Raw genomic sequence first — 13,146 nt, forward strand, 5'->3', positions numbered from 1 at the left:
TTTGCGCTTTGCAGTAGATAGAAACTATAAAAGTTATAAAATGATCTCTATTTGTTATTTGAATATTTAGATACACCAAATCTATTCAAGCTCAAATACAGATATTAGAGATTTTCAATCAAACGTGTTTCTTACGTATATTAGAGATTTTCAATCAAATGTATTTCTTAAAGTATAAAAACATTAATTTTATCATGAATTCACAACAAATAAAAAAAAATTAAACAACAGATGTAAAAAGCAAAACAGATTGCACTGGAAGGGAAAAAGTGACTCAAACTAAGTAAGCAAGTCTTTATTTGTAAATATAAAAACTATAATCTATAATTAAACAAGACAACTTGAGAAATCAAAAGGACTAATTAAACCTTCAATTTTTTTAAAAAAATTTCAATGGTTTTCACATATAATGCCATAAAAATTAAAACTTTTGAAACAAAAAAAGGAAGAAATTTTAGTGTTATAAATTATATAAAGTGGACAATACCTTGAGCGATGACGCCAGAGTCAATAAAAGAGAGAGTTCCTTGAACCTTCGTATTGATGTCCATGCTTTCATTAACAAATATTTAAGCAATTTAATTAAACATAAAAATAATTAAAGAAATTAATCTATATCTAATAATATTAGTTGTAACGATCCGATCCGCTAGTAACAATAACTCGTTGGGCCCAAACAACCGGTCCAAAATGCTTAAGCCCAGTTATTATTATTAGTGTGTAGATCTTATATAAACTAATCGGAATCAGTATCTCATCCGATGCGGGACTATTGGGGGCGTAACATTAGTTGTTAAGAAAAGCTCATCATAACAGTACTAGTAAAGAAAGCACTCCTTCGGCGTCTATTTCCCCCGCTTCCCCCCTCCAACATCAAACCAACAACTCTCATCAAATAATAATTTACTAGTTTAGAGACCCACACTTCACAGTGGATACAAACTATAAAAGTTATAAACTGATCTCTATTTATTATTTGAAGTTTTATTTAGATAAAACAAATCTATTCAAGCTCAAATACAGATATTAGTGATTTCTAATTAAATGTTTTTCTTAAAGTATAAAAACATACATTTTAATATGAATTCGCAACAAATCGAAAAAAGAATAAAATAGTAGATGTAGAAAGCAAAATAGATTGCAGCGGAAGGGAGATCGACTCAAACTAAGTAAGCAAGCCTTTATTTGTAGATATAAAAACTATAATCTATAATTAAACAAAACAGCTTAAGAAATCAAAAAGACTAAATAAAGCTTCAATTTTTTAAAAAATTTCAATGCTTTTCACATATAATGCCATAAAAATTAAAACTTTTGAAACAAAAAATAAGCATAAATTTTGGTGCTATGAATTGTTCGAAGTGGATAGTACCTTGAGCATTCCTCAAATCTCTGGATTGGTGACCATGCTCTCATTAACAAACATGTAAGGAATTAAATTAAATATAAAAATAATTGAAGAAATTAATGTAAGTCTAATAATATTATTTGTTAAGAATATCTCATGAAGACACTAATAAAGAAAATGCTCCTTCGATGTCTACTTCTCCTGCTCCTTTACTGTCACGCCCCGAGACCGATACCAATTTGGGCCGGTTCGGGCACGTCAAACAGACGCCGAACGAACAGAGTTTTTCCTCTCCGCCCAAGGCTTATCACCTGTACATTTTCAAGTAAAGAAAAGCACTAGCGGAAATATACACAAACGGCTTACACGAGGGTAAGCAATAGCCAAGAGTGAGAGAATAGTAACCTAAACATTTAACATGTACTATAATTCAAACTTTGATCACATACATTGCAACCAACATTTTCATTCACAATTCTTTACATAGCTAGCTTGGTTTGGAGCCCTATAAGAGGTTAGCAGCAATTTTGCTCTCTTGAGATTTGATTTAGGGAAGGTTTTTGGACTTTAACCTAGTTTTTGGAAAACTAGGGTTTTATTTGTGTTTTCTTTTGTTTGAGGTTTTGAGGCTTAAATGTTGGTTCCAATACTTCCTTTTAGGTTGGAATTGTAGCATCCTAATCTTCTTTGAGAATTTGGAACGATTTTTCCTCATCTAAGATATTTTTTTACCTATTTATGGCTAGATTTTTTAAATTTTGTGGGGTGTTCGTTCGAAACCCCTAACCCCCTTAGAATTTTTGTTAGAGTTCTAGGAGGCTAGCGGACAACTCCATTCGCACCAACGAAGGAGTTTCGAGGGGTATCCAGTGGGTTCGACCTCACCAAAACGGGTGAACTCCTCCTATATTATTTTCTATGTTGGAAAATGAAAAATCGTATACATTCATGATAGATGTAGCCTAAATGAATTTTTGAATCCCTAAAATATACATGTTATATGTCAAATTTATATCCTCTATATAGTAGAGTGAGAATTGCACATGGGACTTGTATGTGAAATGACATCTCTTATACTATGTTAGAAATCATGTTGTGAGTAGTAAAATGACAAGTCTTACGTGCCTATGGATAAATGAATTACACATGACATAGTGGACATAAACTTCATGTATTGACACTTGACTTAGTAAATGATTAAACCTCAATAATGTGACATAGAACCGACCTTGGGTCGCTAGTACTTGTACCATGTTTAAGACAAGATGACCGAGGACTTGATATGGATAATCATGCTTGTTTGCAATTGTGCTCATTCGCACAAGCTTGTGAGGATCGCTCCCTACAAGCCGGCATTTTTGAGTTAGCCTATGCAACATATGCTTGCCCGTGCGGGATTGTAAGGCTCATTCCTAGAGGGAAAATGTTGACTACCACGGGGCCATTAGGCACGGTGCAAGCCGGATTACACTTGTGTGTGTCCTTGTTGGATTGAACAATGACATTAAACAATGATATTTAGCAGTATATTGTGACACCACTACTAGATAGTGCATATAGTTGGACATGCTTATCCATGTTAGAATAGCTTCATTACATGTTAAACATCATGATAGTTGGAGGCATTGTAGCTTAGTAAATTATTACTTGCATAGTACTCATGTTATCCCTTAGTTGCTCATTTACTACTTATGCCTCGGTGCCCTAGTGGTGTATTTCGCTGATATCGACGGCTTACCCACTGGGAACTATTGACTAATAGTTTTCATTCCTATTTTGTTGATATTTTTATTTTCAGTGCCATCCACACCGGGAGAGGTTAGGGATCGCAGCAAGGGGGTCGCATCTAGCTAGTCTTAGCTTGGAGTTTCTACTAGGTGGTCGCCTCTCTTTTGTCTTTGTTCGAGAGGTGCATTGTACCCGATGTATAAAGACCACTCTTTTGTATTTTGCTCTTTTGTATGTGGATTTCATTATGCATGTATTTGGAGGTTTATTGTTATTTAGCTATTTTACTTCCTATACTTGTTTTTAGAGAGTAGGTTATGTTTATGCTCTGATATCATGCTAGATGTTGTTCTATCCTTGTATGGTTTTATCTTGTTATTGTAGACGCCTTATATGTTTTTGGTATATGGCGGGTCTGAGCACGCATTGTGTCCACTGGAGATGCCTTGTGCATACGGCGGGTCTGTGACGCATTGGACAGGCTTCCGCTGGGGCTCGGGTGTGACAGATTATATTGGTATCAGAGCCTAGGGTTGAGTCCATAGTTAGTTAATTGGGATTCGGCAAAAATTCTGTACGGGTATAATTCGGATAAAATTCGTCTTCTAATTTTTAAATTCGTTGAAAAAAACGGCTAAAAAACGGATTCGTCAATTATTCGGATACGTGATTTATACGGATATTATACGTTCACCAATTAAAAATTCGGGATCAAAAATTCGGCTATTAAATTAAGTTTTTTTCTCTCAAGATTTATGCTTCCATCCAGACTTGGGATTTGGGAAATTGGGATTTTATTTATCTCTTGCTTGTCTATTACAAAAGTGAGTTCATTACATATACTGCTTCCATCTAGAGGACCAAAATGTAAGAGTTATAATGGCAGGGGTATGGTAGTAATTGTATTAGTACTAATTGCATCAACTCCTGTGGCTTCAATACGCCTCCCTCCAAGAAAGCGGAGTCGGGTCCGACAATGCAGCTGTGAGAGAGCGCGGACCCGTCGCCCGAAAGCCGAATCAAGGTGCGGAGTCGGGCTTGGTGACGCTACAGTGAGGGAGTGCGAGCCCACTACCCGTTAGCCTATCTCTCCCATAGATCACACCGCCGCCTTGCTTCCTCCTACCATGGATCCTCCATTGTCTCACTCTACTCCTTTACCTTCTATCTACTGCTCCTCTGCTCGCCGTCATGGTTGCACCATGACAGAAGAGGGGGAGGGGAAGAACCGCGGCCGCCGCAGGAGTGAGAAGTTAGGGCAAACCCTTCTTTTGGGAGGGGTCGGGGACTCGGGGTGGGAGGGGAGCGATCTTTTCAGAAAGGGTTTTTTTTTTTTTTTTTTTTTTTTTTTTTTTTTTTTTTTTTTTTTTTTTTTTTTTTTTTTTTTTTTTTTTTGCCTTTTGGGCGACATGGCGAGGCGAAGCGCGTAGCTTCTCTGAAAAGGTTTTTTTTTTAATATTTTCGGCCACCCGCAAGGCCCGCGACTCCACGTCGCAGCAACCGCCCCGATCTTTTGGGGCGAACTATTCGCGAACCACGTTCAATTCGCGAATAATTACTTTTACCCAAAAAAATGCGTTTTTTTCCGAATTTTTGAGAAAAAATCGAAAACGGCCGTTTAATTCGGATTTTCAAATATTCGCGAATAATTCGCGAATATTTCGCGAATTAACTAACTATGGTTGAGTCTTAGTGGACCTAGCAAATCTTAGGCTTGTTGGACTATAGGAAATAGGCTCGTGAGAGACGGAGGTCTATTTGATTTGTGAGCGAAAGTATCATGATTGGGTTTTAAATCAACTCTAAAATGTTGGAGTTTAATTGAAGTGTGCAACTTCTAACTTCATGGAAGGTCACGTTGGCGGCCGACAATACGACATCGGGAGTTAGTACTGAGGCTGATTTCATTACTTTCGCATGATTGGGATGTTTTTTTCTTTGAGTGTGGTTACGATAGCATGGGTTTTACTAACTTTTCACTTGTTATGTTTGTTATAGCTTGCGATGCCGACAACTCGCCCTCAATCAGCTAGAGCGGACGAGGCGGCAAACTTTGAGGAGATGGAAACCTTTGCTACCTCCAAATCTAGTGAGGTCCGTGAGTTGAGAACCAAGCTTTCTGTTCTTACAGACTTGGTGGCGCAGCAGATGGCGGCGGCTCAGCAACAAGCCGATGCGGCTCGCCAATAGGAGGCAATAATGAAGAGGCTAGAGTATTTATTACTCCAGCAGTCAGCTGCTAGGGAGACCCAGGATCCCACACCACCGCGCCGGCTGAGGATCCGGCAGCGAGGGCGTCGTCACCCGCGCCCGGTACATCACGAGCAGTGCCGAGTGTTGAGGCCCGGGAGGAGGTTATAGCGGGACCACCGGTTTAGGTGCCCTAGGCAGGGCTCATGTCACGTCGAGGTACTGCAGAAGAAAAAACTCCAAAATCTGATCCAATTTATAGTTTTCCCTATGATGGTTACGAGTGAAGAACGGATCCTCTCAATGAGTTCAGGAGGTGCAATCCCCGGATCTTCGATGGAGAGAAGGCCGACCATTGGATCGTAGAGAAGCGATTGATGCATATGGAGAAATTATTCTATAATACCTTCGTGGAGGAGAGGGATCGAGTTTGACTCGCCACTCACTATTTCGACTGTGAGGTCTACCGTTGGTGGACGGATATCCAGGATAATCCCAAGACCGACTTATCGGCAATCACTTGGAAGAGGTTCAAGGAGCTACTGTCGTCGACCTACTTTCCGCAAAGTGTTAAGAGCCAGGTGCAGAAAGACTTGCGCAATTTGCGCCAGGGAGACCAGACGGTAGCCGAGTATGAGCGAGAGTTCTCCCGACTCTTGCACTGTGTACCCTTCGTCCTGAGGGATGATGAAAACAAGGCCCGTATCTTCCAGGTAGGCCTTCGACTGTCGATCTTCCGCTTCATCCAGTCGTCAAATCTACATACTTAACGGGAAGTGGTAGATCGCGCACTTATAGTGGAGAAAGGCGCGGAGGTCTTGCAAGAGCGCAGGGAAGACTTCGACAAAGGGAAAGAAAAGAGGCCAGCGGCTGAGGGTGCTAGCCAGACGCACTCTAGGTGTTAAGTATTTTGTGTTGGCAAGTTCGTGATTTGAGTCAGAGTCTTGAAGGGTTCGGCGCATGATTGTCGAAGATTGAAGAATCCAAGACTTCGAGAACTCAAAAACATCTCACGGCATAAATCACGATGCTAAGGTAAGGTTTTAATTCATGTTATGGTGATTCATACTTATTTATGACATTAGAATCATAAATCAAAGATTAAAGGATTAGAAGTTGTCGGAGTGATGCAATTCTCAAAATTTCATTGAGTACCGGTATTGCATCGGTAGGGTATTGATATTGCGGCTAGTTCCGGTACGGCATCGGTCTGATACCGATACTTAGCCTCAGGAATTTTTTGTTCCGTCATGTGGTACTGGTACCAACTTAATGCAGTACTGGTACGCAGTGTAAAATTCCTGATAATCATTCTAATCCGACTCTAATTGATTCAAAAGTCTATAAATAAGCTATTAGGGTTCTTTAATTTATGGAACAACACGAGTTTACATGATAGAGAAACCCTAGAGGCTAGGTTTTCGTTCTAAACCTATTTTCTACAAATTAGCCTTTTTTAGCTCAATTCGAGATATTGTAAATTGATATCTATATGTCAAATTGATCTACGCTTCGCTTAGAGATTCTTCTCTTGTTCTTCATTGATACTCTAAGCGAAGGATCACCATAATCATGATGTTCTTCATGGATGGCGTCGTGGATTCGGTGGGATCGAAGGCGGTTCAAAGATTCGGATCGTGAGCTCGTGGATTCGAGTGGCGTTCGTAAATTCGGACGTGTGTGAGGTTGTAACATACTGAACTTCTAAAGTTATGAAATTACGGTGTATGTTAGTTTGGAAAACCATTTGAATGGTTCCGGCGAAGTTCAGGAGCATTCGGGCGTTTTCGGTACGCGTCGGGCGCAAAAACGGAACCCGAAAACCTATGATTGGACCTTGGCCGAAATCTGGCAAGGCGTGGATGAATAGATGGTTTGAACGCGGTCGAAAACATGTTTGGGGTCTCGGTGCGATTTAAGGCGAATCAGAGATCCACGGAGCAAAAACGAGCAAAAACGGAGAAGAAACGACGAAAGGCTAAAATTTTGGCTAAGTCTAGAAGATGCTGATTTTCTAAACCTACGGGGTCCGGTCCCTCAAGCCAAGGACTGGTCCCTGAGCCCGAAAAATGCCCAGAATGAGCAGGGGCATTGTTATAAATTGGTGGGGGTTGTTTTATAAAAGGGGCTTCATCCCCCTTTCTTCTTCCTCCCTCAACCGCACACACCCACACACACATTAGTAGAGAGAGAGAGCTCTCCCTCTCTCTAGATTCCCACTTCATCTCTCTAGATCTCTTTCCCAGACTCGGAAGCTTGGTGGAGAGCGTGCTTGGGAGCGTGTGTGGAGCGACGGTTCGAGCTTTCGCGCGCCCGTTGGAGCTGCGTGCTTCCGTCTCGGCGTTCACATTTCGATAAGTGTTTAGGATTTGGTTAAATCCTTTATGCTTAGTATTCTAATGGTCTTTAAAGTGATTCTAGCATGTTTCTTCAATTGATTTTGGGTTATTTGGAGGTTGTACGCAGGCTAGGGCTCCAAATGGGGCTTTGCAAAGTATAGGGGTTTGATCTAAATTGGACCCATGTAAACCTAATTGCTAGGTATTCTGACGCATTGGCAAGTCGGTTTGGCAAATCGTTGAGACTACGCGAAGATATGGAAAAAAATGACGTTTTTGGCTTCGTTTCCGTCTGGAGGGCCGAGGCGGCGTCCAAAAATCATGAAAACGGATTCCTAGCATCGCGGCATGTAGATGAAGCCTTTAAAACCCAAGGCCGCGGATTGACGCACGGTTCGGGATTATTTGCAAGATCGGGCCGAACCGGACAACGAGTGTCGCGGGAGGCCGATTGCAAGTGACTATAAGCAATCGGAAAACGATTCGAGGTAGGTTGTGCTCACCGAAATGTTTAGCTCGCTTCCATATCGAAGTCGAACGTTATTTATCATTGATGCATATGTGATAGTTAGTGGTAAACCATATGAACGCATAAGGTGAATGCTATGCTAATTACCTTTGGATGCATGATGATATGGTGTAGAAATGCTAGAAGAATGCATATTGACATAATATATAAAATGCTAAATGAATGCATATTGGTCTAATGTAGAAATGCTAAGTGAATGCATCTTGATATGTTACAGGACATGCTAGATGAAATGTGCATGTGGATATCTATAAACTAGATCGAGTAGCATTGAACCTAGTGTTATTGAACATAGGTTGGATATGAACCTAGTGTCGTGAACATAGGTTGGATACGAGTGGCATTGAACCTAGTGTTAGTAAATATAAGTTGAACAAGTAAACCTAGAAGTGAGATCTAGGTAGAGATGACATAGAACCTAGCGTGGTTGAAACTAGGTTGTGACTATAGTGGTAGGAGCCACTAGGATGTTTATGGGTCGAACCTAGATAGGTCGACATCGTAGTGTTGCAGATGACCCTTGAGACATGAAAACGGATTCCGAAATCCCTAGTGATGTGGCCGCAAAAGAAGTGGTGGAAACTTGCAGCAGAATACAAGTGAATCAGAACTGCGGGCATGTGCGGTTCTCCTCGCCCGACAATGATTCAACGGGTATGTGTGGTTCTCCTCACCCGGTATAAGCTTGAAATGGGTATGTGTGGTTCTCATCGCCCATTTAGCTTATTGGATGATGCCGCCAGGATTGACTTGAGCCATTGTTGGGTGAGGTCGGATGAGTTCGCCACCATATGGCTAAGTCAAGAGATGCAGTGGGCTGTGATGGCAGCCAGGCTATGGTAGAGATGCAGCCAGTGCGCGGTAGTTCGCAAATGATTGACTCGAGGCCGAGTCGGGTGGATAGCTTGATTAAGGTAGTGGAAACCTTAAAGGCTAGTGATATATGGTAAGATCTAAGGCTGTAGAGACCTTAGATGCTAGTTGGACTTGAGCTGTGGAACTAAGGTAGTAGAAATCTTAGTGCTAGTTGATATGAGCTATGGATAGTAGGATTGAAAGTAGAATCAGTTAATCTACTTAGTTGGTTGCATTAGTTGCATAAGTTGCATAATTTGCATGTTGCATGTCTTGAGGCATAACATGTATTTTAGTACTTGCATATATATATTTGTTGGAGTAACATGTTGCAGTGCCTCTTTGGACCTGGTGGGTCGATCTTTTTCCTTGGTGGCCGTACCCACTGGGAACTATGGACAATAGTTCTCACCCCCGTATTATTTTTGGGGGTACAGGTTCACATATGAGCAGCGCGGCGGCGCGAGGAAAAGGCGTAGCTTCGTAGATAGCGCCCTATTACAGAGACCAGAGATACCGGTATCTCGAGTCAGCCTAGCTAGGAGTGTAGAAAAGATGAAAGAAATAAATTTGTAATAATCTTGATTGTATTTGGAAGAAAAGAAAACGAAAATATAAATTGTAAAAAGCATGTGATGTGAATGCTTGTAATAGCTTAATTGTTTTATGTTTTTTATACTTCCTTATGCAATCTCTACTTGAAATCTGTTCCTAGTTGGAACCTCTTGTATTATATTGATTGTGACGCCTAGGACGTACAGGAAAAACTCTATCCGTTCGGCGGTCTGTTAGCGGGCCCGAATCTGACCAAATAGGCGGGTCTCAGGGCGTGACAATGCTGAAGTCATTTTGGACCCAGTTTAGGGCGTCCGAAAGTTGAGTCTGAAAGTTCACCTCGTGAGGTTAAGAGAGGTCGAGTCCGTGGAGTCGGTAATCACCTTGCAATCTTTTCTCTTAGTGAGTTATTTTTTCACGTGTTGGTCCCGTTGGATTTTCTTCGAAGTGGAGTTTCCCATGTAAATCTCGATATGATTTTTATTTTTCGCATTTAACTTTTTATCGCATTAAGATTTGTGGTTTTGGCCTATACATCTATTCACCCCCCTCTAAGTATTTGATAGTATCTAGATAGATCCTAGGGCTTCTCGTAACTTACACTAGGAGGCCGCCGAAGCACCCGAGGAGCCAGTCTCGAGGGTACGACTCTTCTGCGAAGCGTGGAGGTTCTGATTGTCGTCGAGATCCACATTGTGTGATCTGCGAGGGTCCCCATTCTCCCCTGCAGTGTCTACAGCGTGGAGGCAGATGCTTTCTTTGTGGCCAGGAGGGCCACTTCTGCTCCGAGAGCCCGAGGGGTTCCCTACCAGCACCGTCATTTGCATCGGCACCGGCTTCACCAGCTCCTAGCCAGGGGATTCCATCGACGCACTATCAGACTGGGCGGCCACCTTTCCAGCGTCAGACGGAGGGTTCACGTCAGGCTCCGAGTGGGCGCATGTATGCAGCCCAGACAGAGCAGGCGGCAGCAACAGATGAAGTTGTAGCATGTATTATTTTATTAAATGGCATAAGAGTTCGATCTTTATTTGATACCGATGCATCACATTCATTTATTGATCGGCTATTCGCCGAATTGTATGGCATCCCACTTGTATCTATGGTGCATCCGGGACGAGTTGTTGTACCCGACCATATTTTGGATATTCAGGAGTCTGGCCCCAGTTGCCCTATTCGAGTAGGGGATTGGATTATGCCCGTGGATTTGTTGGCATTACATAAGCTTGGAGAGTTCAATGTGGTATTAAGTATGGATTGGCTTTAGCAAGTACTATGCCACTATCGATTGTAAATATCGAACAGTGACTTTTAGAGAACCAGGACAGGAAGAAGTGGTTTACAAGGGATGTCAGAGTTCGCTAATTGCGATGACAATTAGCTCTTCGCGAGCTAGGCAATTGATACAGAGGGGTTGTGTGGCCTATTTGGCTAGTATTATGCTGAGGGATGATGATACCGGTACTCAGCCTCAGGAATTTTTTGTTTCGTCATGTGGTACTGGTACCAACTTAATGCAGTACCAGTACACAATGTAAAATTCCTGATAATCATTCTAATCCGACTCTAATTGATTCTAAAGTCTATAAATAAACTATTAGGGTTCTCTAATTTATGGAACATCACGAGAATACATGATAGAAAAACCCCAGAGGCTAGGTTTTCGTTCTAAACCTATTTTCTACAAATTAGCTTCTTTTAGCTCAATTCGAGGTATTGTAAATTGATATCTATATGTCGAATTGATCTACGCTTCGCTTAGAGATTCTTCTCTAGTTCTTTATCAATACTCTAAGCGAAGGATCACCATAATCATGATGTTCTTCATGGGTGGCGTCGTGGATTCGACGTGATCGAAGGCGGTTCCAGGATTCGGATCGTGAGCTCGTGAATTCGAGTGGCGTTTGTGGATTCGGACGTGTGCGAGGCGTTCGTGGATTCGAACGTGAGGGCGTGGACAACCCTGAGGATTGCGCTAGATTCATAAGAGGTTAAGAGAGGTCGAGTCCGTGGAGTCGGTAATCACTTTGTAATCTTTTCTCTTAGTGAATTATTTTTTCGCGTGTGGGTCCCGTGGGTTTTTCTCCTAAGTGGAGTTTCCCACGTAAATCTCGGTGTGATTTTTATTTTTTGCATTTAACTTTTTATCGCATTGAGATTTGTGGTTTTGGCCTATACACCTATTCACCCCCCATCTAGGTGTTTGATAGTATTTAGATAGATCCTAGGGCTCCTCGTAACATACAATTGGTATCAGAGCGGGATCTAAATCTTCAACTATCATAATGGCCGAGGGCGGTAACATTAATCGACCACCACTCTTTGATGGCACAAATTATGCCTATTGAAAAGTTCGCATGAGAGCTTTTCTAACTGCAATCGACGAGCGAGTGTGGCAATCAATCAAATTCAGATAGAAGCATCCCACTGAAGTCGTCGATAATGCTACCGTCCCTAAACCTAGAAATAAATGGACGAAAGACGAAAATGAGTCATCTTCGTTCAATGGTAAGGGAATAAATGCCCTATTTAATGCTTTATCACAAACAGAATTTACTCGTGTCTCGGCGTGTGAAATCGCCAAAGAGATTTGGTATACTCTTCAAGTTACACATAAGGGTACAAGTTTAGTAAAAGTGTAAAAGCTCCAGATGTTGACAAGTCAATTTGATTCTATTCGAATAAAGGAGCATGAATCTTTTACCGATTATCATACTAGACTTCAAGACATTATTAATACATGTGCTTACTTGGAAGAAAAAAATCCCGAAATAAAAAATTGTTAGAAAGATTCTTCGAACTCTTCCGGAGCGCTTTAGGGCAAAGGTTGCCGCGATTGAAACCTTTAAGCATCTGGATAAGATGAAAATCGAAGAGTTAGTAGGTGCATTACAAACGTATGAAATGACTTTTCCTACTAATCAATTTTCTTCCAAGCTTTCTTTTAAAAGTACAGGGGTTGCACTGAAATCGACGAAGGAAGAAGACGTGGACTCGAAATCCGACGGAGAGATCTCAATTGCGGATTTTGAACATCAACTGGCGCTTCTAACGAAGAAGTTTCGTCGGAACTTCCGGAAGAAGAATGCAAACAATGCTTCATCTTCAAAGCAAAAATCTTTTTCTAAACAATCTTCGAGTTCTAAATTGAAAGAAAAGAAACTTGCAAAACCTTCTAAAAAAAAAGATGATTTTGAAGAAAAAATCCAATGTTACAAATGTAAAAGCTATGGCCATATTTCCACGAATTGTCCATCTAAGAAATCCTATAAATAGAAGGCTTTGCAAGCTAAAACTTAGGATGATTCTACTTCGAGTGAATCAACTTCAAGTAACGAAGAAAAGAATGAAAATGTTGCTTTATTTACTAACACTTCTTTGCCTTCGTCTAATGTTGTTTGTTTATCCTCTATTGTTTCTAACTCTAGTGTTTCTCCTTCCTTGCATGGGACGTCGAGCGATGATGGCGAAAGCGAGGAGTCTAACGACGAGAACTTAGCGGAAGCGTATAATCAACTTCTTATCGAATCAAAGAAGATGGCCAAGTATAATAAGAAGTTGAGAAGGCGTTTATTGGACCTTGAAGATGAGAACAATAATTT

This window comes from Ananas comosus, linkage group 7 (genome assembly GCF_001540865.1).
Source record: "Ananas comosus cultivar F153 linkage group 7, ASM154086v1, whole genome shotgun sequence".
NCBI lineage: Eukaryota > Viridiplantae > Streptophyta > Magnoliopsida > Poales > Bromeliaceae > Ananas > Ananas comosus.